Below are 15,439 nucleotides of genomic sequence, written 5' to 3' on the forward strand. Positions count from 1 at the left end.
ATGGGGATATCTTTCTACCAAAAATTCACCGTCAAGATTCCAGAAAGTGGACAAACCCCCTCCCATTTCGTCTTTCTCTCTCTCTCTCTCTCTCCTCTCGATCTAAGAGCCCATTTATCACAAACTCCTTATTATTACTGGTACCAGTATCATATAGTATTAAAAATTGCTTTTGTATACACCAACATTTGATTTGAGAATGATTGCATAATTTACAAAAACTTTCCTTTCATACTCACATGTTGCATTTTTATTTAATTTTCAACCTTCAATCACTGCGCTGTGTGGTTGGGCTTGCCAGGGTAAATCCCAGTCAGACCGCAGCAAGTGCATGCCTAGAATTTGAATACGGGGATAGAATTACTCCTACTATATACTTTATATTCCATATATCACACTACTACTTTCAGAAATTTTTTGAATTTTGAAGGTACGGACTTATTGTGAATTAAAATATAGAAGAAGCATTTTTTACACTTATATCAAAATCACCCAGTCAATAATCTATCTATAATTAATGACAAAAATACAGATTCTTAGTTAAAACTGGAGGGTATGGATAATCATTGCTATTCAATTTACACATGGGGATCACTTCATGAAGCTGAGCTCATTCAAATATATTACGAAATCATGTTGCTATAATATTAAGTTTGAAATCATGCTAATTATATGCAAACATCTTGGTAAAATGATGTGACAATATATGTGCCAAATTCCATGTTACTGCTAAAATAAGAAAAAATCACTAGAGATGACCACATGCGTGTAATATTATGACCCTGTCTAATTATTTAACTTAATCATCATTTTTAAGTGGCTAACGTGACACATACATTTTCTTTCTTTCTTTTTGAAAATTACGTGCTAAACGCATCTTTTTACTAATACTATCACCAACTTTTTTGTTTTTGAAAGGAAGTGTGTAAACTCTTCATGTTGTCTCGAAATCACGGCATTGAGAATATAGTAAAATTAATTACCAAGAAATTATTCAAGCGGCAGACAGACTATGTGTGTGTGTGTGTGTGTATATAACCATATATCTCTGCGGCATATGCTTGGTATTAGCTAAGATATATCAAACATATAATGTTGAGGACGGAGAAGCAGGACAGTACAAACAACAAACAGAAAAAGATGAGTTGAAAAAACAGCAAGAAAGAGCTGAAATTCTATGATTATGATTTGGGGCCCCAAAGGATATACTGAGTCCTCTGAGCATAATAAAAAGCCCAACAATAAAGAGCCAAACAACTGAACATCTTACCTTTCTTTTCTTTCAGAGGGGAAAAGAGGGGGGGAAATACGGTGGGAGCAAGTATTGGTGTATACGTAATAATCATGCATGGGATTCTCTCTCTCATATTAAGAACCTTTGAAAAGAGAAGGAAAGAAAGAAAGAGGGATGATTTCATTTCATGGATTAGAGTCCATGGAATTTATTAACCTATCGTACTTTAGGGGGGACCGACTTATCATAGCTTTTCCATTGTGCATTGTTCCCATTAGAGAAAGTGCGTGGAGGGGTTCCCCTAATATTTCTCACCCCACTATATAGTTTTGTGGAGCTGTTGAGATAATAAAAGGAATTAAAAGGGTTAAAACCTCGTCATCATACCATCATCAATGCCATCATCTTCAACATCACCCATCCAATGCATATATAAATTGAACCCATCCAATGCATATATAAATGAAAAGTGCGACTCCAAGCAACGCAATTAGCCCAATTACCAAGTTACGGATCAGAGAGAGAGAGAAATGTGTGTTTGCATGTGCATGTGGGATAATGAGTGGCGATGTCAGTCCATGCATGTGAAAAACAAGTGGAGGTTTGATTTGTTGAAACCGAGACAAACAGAGGAAAGAGAGAGCGAGTGCATGGCGTGTGGCGGGGAGGCTTTATCAGGAATTTCAAGCACGGCTGATCTTGGGCTATGAATGCATGTGAAACTGTGAATCCTTTTGCCCTAACCTCTCCCTTCTCTTCCTCTTTATATATATATATATACTGACTGCTCTCCAATCTCAGTCAATTATAGTCAACAACAGACTTGGAAGTTAGAACCTAGCCGCGTCGCTGCAGAAGAAATTGCTACGGGATTGATCAGGAATAATATTTGTTTCTTTTTTTCTTAAAGAAAGAAAAAAAGAAGAAAAGGGTAAAGGATAGGGATCCTGTTCATATATGTAGTTGCATTTTTAATATTAATAATCCAGGGGTTTCTTTTCCTCTAGTCTCATACAGTTGACCCAAATGGTACAACTTCATGGAGTCAGTTATGAATTTTTCCTGATCAGAGCAGCCAAAATAAGCATCCTTGGAAAGTATTAACCTCTTTGTTTTTCCACTGAAGGGAGATTGGAAACAATTAATTTGTGAAAGGCCTAATAATGTCTTAATTAGCTTGCCGATCCATCATCTCCAGTTCTTCACGTTGACGAATCAAGTGCCACTTGAGTGCTCTTGTCACATCTGATCAAATTAAGACATCCTCAATTTGGAAAATACTTAATGTACATCTTGGCTTAGATGAAACTATAATATTTATATATAGGAGCAACAAGGACCTTCTCACTTCTTTCTTTTTGTTTTTTATATAGTTATTTTAGGGATTTTTCCAATTTCAAATATATTTTTTTAAAAATTATGAACTTTGTTGATTGGCTGAGAAGAACTGTATTACTCTGGCAAATTAAGGTGAAATCAACCAAAGCCTCGTTAATTCTAATCCCAATAGCCGTATACATCACAAAAACTCAAGTTGCACCCTGTGTTAATACACCTGTTAGACTTACTATATAGCACATATTCACACAAGGTTTTACATCTCAATATATTCACACAAAAACTACCACACATGGCACACAAAAACAACCACATCATCGCACATAAATATTTGCCACAAGAAAACTATAAACAAGGTCAAGTGATCCCTATTTCCAATGCTTGCACAGTCCTTTGCCCGACTCATGAGCGTTAATCCCTGCATAAACATATTAACTTCAAATAAGGTTCCTTTGGAGTGGATCGGGAGAAAAGAGAAGGGTACATTGAGTCGATTGGGATTCTGTACGTACAATGAAAGAAAATGGAGGACTTGGTTTTATCAATCTCTGGTTGAAAAATTGAGCTCTGCTAAACAAATGGATTTAGAGATATAATGTGGAGAAAAACTATCTTTGGAGGTCTGTCATCAATACCAAAAGTTAGGGGGACCATAAGGATCTTATTCTAGGGAATTCTAGTGGTAGATGGCCTTATGCCATGTGGAAGAGTATTATTTGCCCACTTACCCCTTTGGGGAGATTGTCTTCTTTTTTGTGTGCAGATATTGGTTATGTGATCAGCAATGGTGCCAACATTCTCTTTTGGGAAGACAAGTGGATAGAAGGGATCATTCTCAGAGTTGCATTCCCCTGTATCTATGCCCTAGCTACAAACAAAATAAGAAGAGTTAAAGATTTTGGATTTTAGGTGAACCAAAAGTGGCAATGGTAGATATGTGGAACTTAAAATGAGGGTATTTGATTAGGAGCAAGAGGCTTGGAACCAATTTATCACTTGTTTGAATCAAATTCAACTCGCTGTGGACTTTGATGACAAGTTGGTGTGGAAATGTGATAACTCTATGATATAGAGTTATTTGAGTTTAATTTTGATAATAATTTGGCTTAGTTTTTGTAGTAATGCATAGAAATTAGTATGTTTTATTTAATTATTTTAAATTAGTTATTTTAGGTGAGTCAATCTAATACTGGTTAATTTTATGCTTAATTTGGTGTTAATATGGTTAAGATAGATTGTTATTAATTTATTTGTGCTTTTGTAGGTGTTTGATGAAAGAAGAATTTTAATGGAAGAACGAGAGCAATTTCAAGGTGTAGACTTCCAATGTATATGTTTCGATATTTTGGCCACAACTTTCTTTACAGAGCTCCAAATGAAGCGATTCTTAGACCATTGGAAAGATAAGAGAAAAATATACAACTTTCATGTTTACCACTTTACCAGTTAGGCATGGAAGATGGTCAAAAATCTTGTCGAAGTTAACGTACTACAACAGTCCTAGAGCAATTACGATTTCTATTAATTAATTTGGCAAAGCTGTGACTTACATAGTCTAATGAGGAAATCCTAGCTGAAATTGACTTCTTTCTTCACCCAACTTGGCCTAACTTCAAAGCCTATAAAACAATCTTCCGAAGGACTAAAAGGAAGAAAAAACACCAGATTGACATTTAAGAGTCAAGCCACAGAGTCATTGAAGCTAAGAAGAATTTGAAGGATTCAAGGAGATTTGGTGATCAAGAACACAATTCTTGAGTTTTTCTATATTTTCTTTTATTCTCTTATTTTCTTGGTTTTGTTTTTAATGTTTAGATTTTATTCGATGATGATGTGTGACTTGATGGGGAACTAAATTTTTAATCTAAGATTATGATTGAGCTCAATATGTAGTTTGAATTATTTATCTCTATTTTTCTTATGTTTTATAGATTTAAGTTATTTATTTTATTATGTTCTTAATGCTTCTAATTTCCTGATCACCAATTAGATTGAATTGAAAACCTAGGTTAAATCTTGAAGAAGGAGATTTAAGTAGACTTTGAATAGAATAGCGTATGATCAAATACACTTAGTTGATTAGGTGGTTTGATTTGCATATATGATAGACATACACTTGTAAACCATACGTAGCCAGGATTAGAGCACAAACTTAATGAATGTTTCTTCAATTTAATTTGCATAGACATATAGTAAATTAATTGAGAAAGATATTTTTATGATAAACTTGACAAAGACTTGTAAATAATTTAGGACTCTAGGTTAGCAATTTAATCTATTAAACTAAGTTAAGAGAGAAAGACAATAATCAGATGAAGTATTGAAGGATATTATAATCTTAGGTTTAGTAGTTAAGTGAGTTTTATTTGCTATTTAATTTTAGTTTTAATTTATTAGTTTTAATTATTCTTTTTTATTGTTTGGATAAAATTAGAGTGTTATAATTTTAGTCGTTAATCGTAGGAATTAAACAAATTTGCTATTTAATTTTAGTTTTAATTTATTAGTTTTAATTATTCTTTTTTATTGTTTGGATAAAATTAGGGTATTATAATTTTAGTAGTTAATAGTAGGAATTAAACAATTCTCCGTGAGAACGATACTCTACTTCATTACTATATTACTTGTTAACAATACGCGTACTTGCGTGAGAAATCAACAACAAAATGCACGCCAAGTGGCCAATATACCACTAATTTCTTCTACAAGCAGGTTCTCGGGTCCAATGGAACCAATGAGAACTTCTGAAGAAATGTATAGGCTAGGTTAGCTCTTCCAAAAGTGAAAGTCTTTGTTTGGCAGCTTATGAAAGGAAGAGTTGTAGTTAAAAAGGAGCTAATCAAAAGGAATTTAATATAAAATGAGGCAGTTGTGTATATGTTGTGTAACATTAAGTATGAATCAGTTATTCACCTATTCTTTTCTTGTCTGAAAACATGGAAATTATGGTGTTTATGGTTCAAGGAATAAGGTGTTTTGACGTATATGCCAGAGGAAGCCTTTTCTTTTTTTATAGCTTGGAATTTATTCCTAGTGGGTTTGGAGAAAAGTATATAAGGCGTGGAGGATGTCCTTTTTCATCATTGTTTGGTCCATTTGGCTATATAGGAATGAGATGGCTTTCAATGGAAAACTTTGGTATGCTAGGAAGGTGATGGATATTATCAAATTGAGGTTGGCGTGGTGGATTAAATCATGATGGCCTAGTGTCAACTCAACTATCATGGATTTAGTGTGATCACCGCTAGTTCCCACTACTATCAGGGAAAGAAAGAAGTTGAGCACCAAAATTGGATGGGAAAAACTATCTAATGGGTGGCTTAAATTCAACATCGATGGTGTGGCTAGAGGATGCCTAAGTTCTCTTAGGATTGGAGAGGTACTTCGGGACAACAATGGTAATGTCAAGATGTAATTCTCTAAATTTGCAGGTTGGAGGGACACTAATCTTACGAAAGTCCTTGCCATTCATGAGGCTCTTTTACTGGTTGTTACTTTTGATTGGGGGAATTCTTGTGCCATTATTATTAAAACTGATTACAAAAATGTTGTTTCTTGACTTTCTAATTCTGTGTCTACATCATGGCAGCTGAGAAACCTAATGCTAAAAATAAAGGCTTTGGTGAGGATATTCAATAAATGGCAGATCTAGCACACTCCTAGATCAAGTAATGAAGATGCGGATAATCTTGCTAAGTTGATGGTTGAAAGAGCTGATGATCTCTTACATGTTTTCCCTTAAGGTTTGTGTTTTGATTAAGGGTTACAAGGAGCATTCCCCCCTGGTTCTTTATGTTTGCAATATGCCAATTGTGTTAAATGGGGGAAAATAGTCAAAAGGCTAAGCCATAAAACTCTGAGAAAGTCAAAATGCCTTTTTTCCATCAAGGCAAAATGCCATAAGGTGATGGATGGACTGGTTCATAATAATGTTGTGGTCATAAATAATAGAAAACAGAGTCATTGGTTTTGTTTCCCTCTCTTACTGATGCCTTCACTTGGTTTATTTTGAGCATGATGAATGTTGATTGGCTACAGGTTGTACATATATAACGGAAATCTTTTTTATTATTTGTATAGTTTTGCAAGGCAATGGCTATTGGTAGATTTTTGTAACCAGGATGCCAATTGAGAGGCCGAAGCTAACTTCTCTTTAGCTCTTGATCGTTTTGTGATTTGTTTGTTGGGTCTTTCCAAAGTGAATGAAATACTACAATGATTTATCTTAAAAAAAAAAACATATTAACACTTAGTTACATTATGGTGCGCAGTCAGATGCAAGGAAGTGGAGGAAAAGGTATGGATCTTGGGTTTCATTGCTATTATATGGACCCTATGGTTATACAAAAATAAAATGAATTTTCAGGGACAACCTGTCGTAACGTGCAGGTTCGAAAACCTGACCGTTAGACGTGGAGGGATTTGGGAGTCGCCACCAATCTTTTTTTTTTTAGGTGTGATTGGCCACCCTTTAAGTTTGTTTTATTCGACGAAATCCTAAATTAACTTAGGAATCGTCAAAAGAACGATACACCGGCCTACATATATTTTTAGAATTGGGTTTGGGAGTACAGTTACGTACAGGGAAGGGTTAGCACCCCCGTGATGCCAGTTCCACAAACAGTACCATTTAATCATATATTATCCTAACCCATTAATTTTATTCTTATGTTTTCTTAACTGTTATTTATTTAATTCGTCTTTTATTCCATTAATCAAGTCAAAATATTTTACGGGTTTGACGCACACATGATGCAATCGTGAAATGTATGGCATAAAATCAAGATAATGCCAAACGAAAACCTTTTATTGAGCGTACTTTCCGAATCCGCCCATCATACTGGTGGGATCCAAGAGTATTCTCTCACCTAGAGAAATACCTTAGAAACTCGCCTTCGCAAGCTTACAAGGTATATCCCATCATCGGGATAGTCGTTTGTGAGTAAAAAAATAGTGCTTTCATGAATGCAAATCCTAATACGGGTAAAAGCCTTTTATTAAAGATATTTCTCCAGACCCTCCCATCGTATTGGTGGAGTTCAGAGGTATCTTTTCACCTAAGGAGTTTAGTGATGAAGCTCGCCTTCGCAAGCTTTCTCGGAAAGTCCCATCATCGGGACTCTGCCCGTATACAAAATATGTCTATATGNGACCTACTCCTAAATTCGATGTTCGTTTCTTATTTAATACTTTTCTTTGAGCTTACTTATCATGAACAAAATATTTCACATTTATTTATTGTTTTTATACAACCATTTCTATTTCGTCATATATTTTATCATGTATGTATTTATTCATTTTACTATATAAAACTCCCTTAAAATCATATTCTTAAACCACATATATTTTTTATTACTCGTAATCATTGTTATTTATGCATGTGTATTCTATCCGTTTTTGTATTATTATGATTAACAAATTTATTAATTTCTCATTTCTTTTACTTGTAGACTTTGATTAATTGGTGATCAAATGTATTTAAGGTTTTTTTTATTATTTACTTAAAATTAGAAATATCGAAATTTCGAATCGGGACCCTCCCATCATATTGGTGGGGTCCTAATCAAAATTTCTAACCTAGGGAAATTTACTCGAAATTACGACTTCTCGCGTTTCGATTGGACATCCCATCATCGGTATAATTTGACATTCTCTCCATTAGTAATATTCTATACTTAATAATTTCATACTAAGTCCCATTCTTTATTTATTTCTATATGAATGTAAATTTACATTGTCAAATATTTCATTTCTAGTTTATACTTAACCTATTTTATTTTTGTGTTTCTTTTTTTTATTACTGCCTCTTTTTCATTTATAAAAATATACCCTATTTTTTATGATCGGATCTATGCTATATTTTCCATTTTAAATCTCTTTTACGCTATCTATTGTTATTATTATATTTATAATTATTTTTTATTAACTATTTTATTATTATTATATATATTTTGAAGATAAACGTTCATCTAAATTCAAGTTCTTTTTATAACTTTTGTACTTGAGACAATTTTATTATTCTTATATTTGTTAATTTTAATATTTTCTTCTTTTTGATTTTTGATTTTTTTTAAATAGACATATATATGTATACTTTTTTGTATATATATAACCTCTTTCTAAACTATTTTAAATTAAACCAAGATATATTTTAATTAAATATGATGGGTTAGACTCTAAACCAATTAAAACACTTGCAAACCAAGAGGAAAAATTTTACCTCACTGGGCTAGGATTAACCCAAATTGCAGGCCTGAGGAGGGCCCAAGCTTGCTGCACCAAACTTGATTCTTGGGATCCACTGGGCAACACTTCAAAACGCACCGTTTTGGTGGTGGTATGGCAGATAGAAATCCTCCCCAAAACGCACCGTTTTAACCAAACACCCTAACTATATAAACCCCTTTTTCCCTCTTCTCTCACCATTTTCCTTTCTCATTTTCTCTCTCTAGCGTCGTTCCTCCCACTTCTCTCTAAAACTGTTCTTCTTTTCTCTCTTCACCGGTTCTGGTGTCCTCCACTCTCTCCTCCTAAATCCTTTGTCGACTTCCTCACACTCCCTCTAACCTCAAAACCTCCATATCACTCTCCAAACCCCACCAATCGGCTCTAGATCTACTCCCCTAAATCGCCTCTGATCAGTTTCTCTTCACCGCTTCCTTCCCTGCGCCGACGCCACCCCAATAACCGGACCCTTCTCTCTCTATTCAACAACGATCGGCTTTCTCTCTCTCCCTATACCTTTCTCCAATCGGGATACCCAACAGCCCAAAACATCTCCCAAAACAAACGCCCCAAAACCCCTCTCAATCTCCTAAAAATCAGTTAAAAGTTCCCTCAAAACAAAAATCAACTACTCTCCTCCCCCATTGCTCATTTTTTTGATGATTTTTTATTTTTTTGGTTGAGGATTTGTGGTTGTTTCTAGCTGGTAGACTAGGTTTTTTTGGTTTTTTTATGTTGCTAGGTTTTTTTGGCTCCCCCTCGAAATTGTTTTCCCTTTCCTCATTTAAGAACTGGATTGTCCAAAAATTTAGACAATCCAAAGGTGAAATCATACTCTTCTAAGCACGATTTCACAAGGCTCTGGCAAACAGGAGGGGTTGGTAGCCGGAGGTGACCACTCCTCCCCAAATCTGGCTACCTTTCAGGGGCATTAATGCCCTGTAATGATGGACTGGAGAAGGGGCTGAGCACACACTCAGACCCTTCCTGTTCATTCATCATCATCATTTTTTTATTTTTTTATTTTTATTTTTTTAAAATAGGTGTCTACACAACCATTAGATAAGGATAAGGTTTTTGATATTGTAAAACTGAGAGTAATTCTATGGGCAAAAGCAAGATGGCCAAATATGAGAGAATCAATAATTGATATTTTTTGAAATCCCATTAGTGCCAACATCCTAAAACGCATAAAATCTAGAAGGAAAGAAGTTGAGTGGGAAACTCCTAAATAGGGTAGTTTGAAAATTATTGTGAATGGGGTGGAAAATGGATGTTCAGGAGAAACAAGTATAAAAGGGGCTTTATGAGATAAAAATGGCAACATAAAGATCCAATTCTCAAAATACATAGGAGTAGGAGACTCCAACATGGTAGAGCTATTGGCAGTAAAGAAAGTTTTTGTTATTTTTACAACCTCATCATGGGCATACACATGCAAACTTGAAGTGGAGAACGACCCAAAAATGTTGTTAAATGGATCAAAGAACCAAATAGCTCACTGTAAAGACTTAGGAAACGGATTTTGCAAATTCAAAGTCTAAAGAAACATGTAGGGGAATGGTCTATCACACACATAAACCGTGAAGCAAATCAACTAACAGATTCATTAACAAAAGCTGGAATTCAACATGGGAGTTAGATTATTAATGTGTTTTAGTAAGCACATCATGTTGACAACTTTCTACTCTTAACAAATCAGGTATCACATGTTATATTCTTCCTAGATAGAAATAAGAACTAAGTCTAGTTAAGCTCATTGGGAACTTAATTGTTGTTCAAGAATATTATAAATTTCATTACCAAATGGAAATAGTTGAGTTGTTTTTGGTTGGTTCATTGCTCGATAAATTCCATTGGAAAATGGGTATGGGAGAGCTGTGTACCAATGGGTGCATTGCTCGATTTGAAATGCAGCAATTAGTGGAATAGGTTTTGTGGCTGAGTTGGCACAAGGACATTTTGTTATTAAGACTAGGGAGGAGCTTGCTATGTATATTGTGGATCTGGACTACTTTGCCTTTATTTTGTTAATGCGTTTAGAGTAGCTCGAGGCAAGGGTCAAATTAAGTGTAGGGCTTTGTTGTAACTAGGATTGTGATCCTTTTTGTGTGTTCGCATGTTTGAGGTTGCTAAAGATTCGTTAAATGTATGTTGAGGGAAGCCTGTTTTTCATCTTGCCAATACCAAGTCAAACAATTAAATATGCTATGAAACATCAATTCAAAATCTCAAAACACAAAAAGTGATACTTTCAAACTTCATTTTTCACTAACACACAACAAAACAAAGATAAAATAGTAACAAAATGAAACTAAGGAGAAAAGGAAAGAAAAAAAGATTTAAGATTTACCTAAGCTGCCGGGGGAGATCGGAGGAGAAATGCCTACCTAGCCTCAACGAAAGAAACAGATCTGAGGAGAGATGTCGCCGGTGGAGGTGAGTCGAAAACTCGGAGGTAGCTAGCATCAAGGACTTTTCAAGCGGAGATAATAGTGACTGGCTGAAGGTGAAAACTAGGCAAAAGGGGTTTGAACTTTGAAAGTGTGATGAGGAGTGAGAATCCATAGTGAAAAATGGCTGTGGTCTATAGAGTGAAGGAAGAGAATGGGTTAAGGCTTAATTTTTTTTTGTTTTCGCCCATAAGGCTAACTCATACCAACCCAGGTCAACCTACTAATCAAACGAGCTAGCCTATTTAAGCCTGGTTATAATATAGGCCTAAATATTCATAACCCAACCCACCCTATTTTTAATAAAAAATAGGCCGACCCAATAGTCTAGGCCTATTTTGACAGATTTACTTACTTTACATATCAAATTACTTGAAAATGTATATCTACTCACCTATTCGAAGACACGACCTATATTGACGATCAAGACTTCACTCCGAAGAATTCCTTGGAGTTTCGACAGCACCTAAAGCGTTCACCAATAATTATAATCGATACTTAGAGCTTGTTTGGTTTGGTTTTTTTTAAGCTTAAAAGCTATTATGAAGCTTTTATGAAAATTAATAACTTTTAAAATTAAACTAAATCTATTTGGTAAATTTCTTTTATAAACTCTTTTTTATAGATAAGCTCTTTGGCAAAACAATTTATATAAGTTCTAATTTGGTTAAAATTACCATAAAGGGTATTTAATAATAACTTTCTATAAATCACAAATTCTTTTGTTCACAACGGAAAAAAGTTAACTTTATTTTTTTATTTATTTAAAACAAATTTTTGGAAACATAAAAAGTATTTTTGTATAACATAAAATTTATAATTAATAATAAATCATATAAAAATGAAAACGGATAATGTTGGGACTATTTTTAATAGATGAGGATATTTTTGAAATAAAAAAAATTCTCCTAAAAAGGAAACATGTTTTTTTAAAAAAAAAAAAAAACTCCTCTTTAGAGCTTTTCCTAAAGCTCTTTTTTTTTAAATTTTGTTCTTAAAAAAAAAAGCTATTTTTTTAAAAAAAACTTCTCAAAATCTTTGCTTGGCCTGACTACTACTTTTAAGAGGTAAATACGTAGAAAAAAAGCTAGGCCACACAAACACTTAGACTAAAAATCAAGTAATAATCATCCTAAGTCTTTTTGAAACTAATCGAGTTCATTTAAAACTAATTTTCTAAATTAACCTGTTGTTATTCACCTAACTAAAAGCTTAAAACCCTTAAACCCATCATCTTTACCTTAGGTAAGTTTTGATGCTAGGGAAAATCACAAAAACTTTAAACTTTAAAATTCAACAAAAATCTGAACATATAATAATATTTTTCAAATTTGAAAATTTCCTAGATTAAAGATTTAAAGTTGAAAAATTTCACCTTGATGCTTAAATCTTCAAACCAAGCTTCAATCTTTCCAAAATGATGGCTTTTGGTACAAATGGGTTAAAGTGGCTATTAGTTGAGAGAAAAGTGAGGAAAAATGATTGGGAATGAAAAACCCTTGGAGAATGTGTCATGGGTGTGAAAATACTCTTTTACTTTTTTTATTTTTTTGAAAATAATGAAATGTATCGATACATTTAGACCTTATATCAATATTTTTTATTTAGAGAAAATTGTATCGATACATTTTGAGATGTATCAATACTTGTTCATTAAGATTCTTTTAAATCGCTTTATGGACAAAATGTATCGATACTTGTTCATCATATATTAATACATTTGCTACAGTATGCAAATATAAGCTTTAAAAACTTATCCAATTGGACTCTTTTTTCCACCAAACTTTGCAAATCATCATAGTACATCAAAATATGACCTTTTTCAAAGTCAAAAACTTCGTTTAATGTCTCAAAAAATGAAATTTACGCACTCACCTAAGGATTCCTTAATTTATTCTCTTATGCTAGGTAGAGGGTTTCACAGGCTATCTCAATCTACCTATTGCAAAGCACACATACCGTTCCACTTCTACTGATTAAACCCCTACTCACTAACTCATCTTTCATAACCACCCTTCCACTAATCACTTTCTTTTTGCTCAGTCAATCAAGAGATTTCATTGATAATAATATGCTAATTACAAAAAATGAAAAGGTAATGGTTGTTCAGTCAAGACAAACATTCAAATGGCTGGTAAAGATTTACAGAACAGTGAGCCAAAACAAGATGATAGTAGAAAACTAAACCACAATTCACTATAAACAGACTTATGGCCCCTGTCCTCAATAGCAAATAGCATGAAAAATGTCCATAAACACAATATCCACAAGACAGAAAGCATAGCACCATGGCAACAGCAAAATAGTAAAAATTCTAACCTCGTGATGAAAGGATGGCTGAAAGCTAACAAAAAGAATATCAATAGCTTAAGAGCTTTGGTACTTCATCATCAAACATCACCACTAAGCAAAGAATGAAGAACTCTTATCAACTCCATATTTAACTAAAGAGCCAGTAAAAGAGTTATCTTCTTGTAGTATGACTGAAAATTGGACTATATCTAACGAGAGGCGAAATGCATCAATCTCGTTGAATATTTGCCATCTCTCCCAAGGTTTCTACATTTCATTTGACACTCATGCAAGAAAATTTCAACCTTCGACAGAACAAGGCCAATCTTGACCATCTTTCACATTACTATGAAGTCTCATTACTACCCAAAATCAATCTACAAAAGTTAGGGTTTCACAGTATAATGCAAGTAAGATTTTTTCTCGTTTCGTCGGCAATGACAACCTCATGAGATCATATCCTCCTAGAAGCAAAGATGTTGTTCTTAGTGGAACTTAGCTTCTAAAATTAGCAGAGAGAAATTGAAGGCAAAAACAAAATATTCACTAGATAATGGTCGCCATCTATCCTTCCCTTCAGTAGGGAAGTGAATGGCCACATACATATGACGACGACTTCCTTACCGAACTCCCCAACCAAACACAATATTATTGGACATCATTGCTCCATGGATCAAGTTTCCCTTGTGGATATGACATTCCATGTCAAAAAAATATGGAACCTGTCTTCGAAATTAAAATTTTTCACTTTATAACCTCATTTAATAACTTAAGTCATTAGCCTGGTTGGAGCTCCCTTCCATCACGTTTTTGCATAAAATAGTAAATGTACATTACTTTGTGATTTTTTTTTTTGTATTAGTTTAATCAGTGTAATTTTTTCTACTACCATTTTAGCTGTTTGGTCACACCTAAGTATGTACATGTATACATGGGATGCCCATAAGGTTATATATAAACCACGTTAAATTCATACATACATATATATATATATATATATAGAACAGTACAACATAATAGTTTGTATTCCTGAGTAAGTAATATATATGGAAACCAATGGTAGGTTTCGGCAGCAAGTGGATGGATCTGTCAACCTCATACTAATAGACGCCCTTTAACAGATAGAAACAGTGGAATAACTTGGCATCTTTTTTTAAATTCGATTTGATCTAAATGTGAATTTAGATATAGCAGTAGCGCCCAAAAGCTCTCTTTTTTTTTTTTTCCCTTTTTTAGAAGATAGCAAGTAGATAACTTGGCTTTGTTGTCTATGGCAGTCAAATCAAAACACTGCTTGAAATCTTTTAAATTAGGTCGTATATGAGTATGAAAAAGGCACAGTGGAGTCTCTCCACAGAGGGATTTCAGAAACGCGAACACCATAAATTAAGAAAGGGAAAAAAAAAGGAAAAACGGAATGCTTTGTTTTGCAATCTTTTGATAGAGACTGGTCTTAGAGAGAAAGGTAGGTTTCTTTGGTGCCACTGGGGGATGATAAAAAGAAGTTTGAGAGAAGGAGATGCCTTTTGTATGCTTTTGTTGGATGGTTTTGACATGGCTGTCTCTCTCTCAGGACATAGTGGGTTGTGGGGTGATCATTAATTCCAAAGTGAAAAGGGGGCCAACTTTATATGAACCCCTTCCTTTTTGGATTACCACTTTGCATTGCATTTGCATGTCCCCTTTGAATGCAAGCAATGCCCCTCTCACGTCTTACAGAATATTCTCCCTATTTTTCATGAACAGTGCTCTGCATTGCCCACTCCCCTTTTTTTTAATCTAAGGAACATCATTTCAATCGCCTACTCCAACTTGCGCCGTTTCTTTCTTTTCTTTTCTTTTTTTCACTTTTCTAATGTTTAGAAATTCCTTAATTAAAACATTCTTACTACTAGTA

This window comes from Theobroma cacao, chromosome 2 (assembly GCF_000208745.1).
Source record: "Theobroma cacao cultivar B97-61/B2 chromosome 2, Criollo_cocoa_genome_V2, whole genome shotgun sequence".
Lineage (NCBI taxonomy): Eukaryota > Viridiplantae > Streptophyta > Magnoliopsida > Malvales > Malvaceae > Theobroma > Theobroma cacao.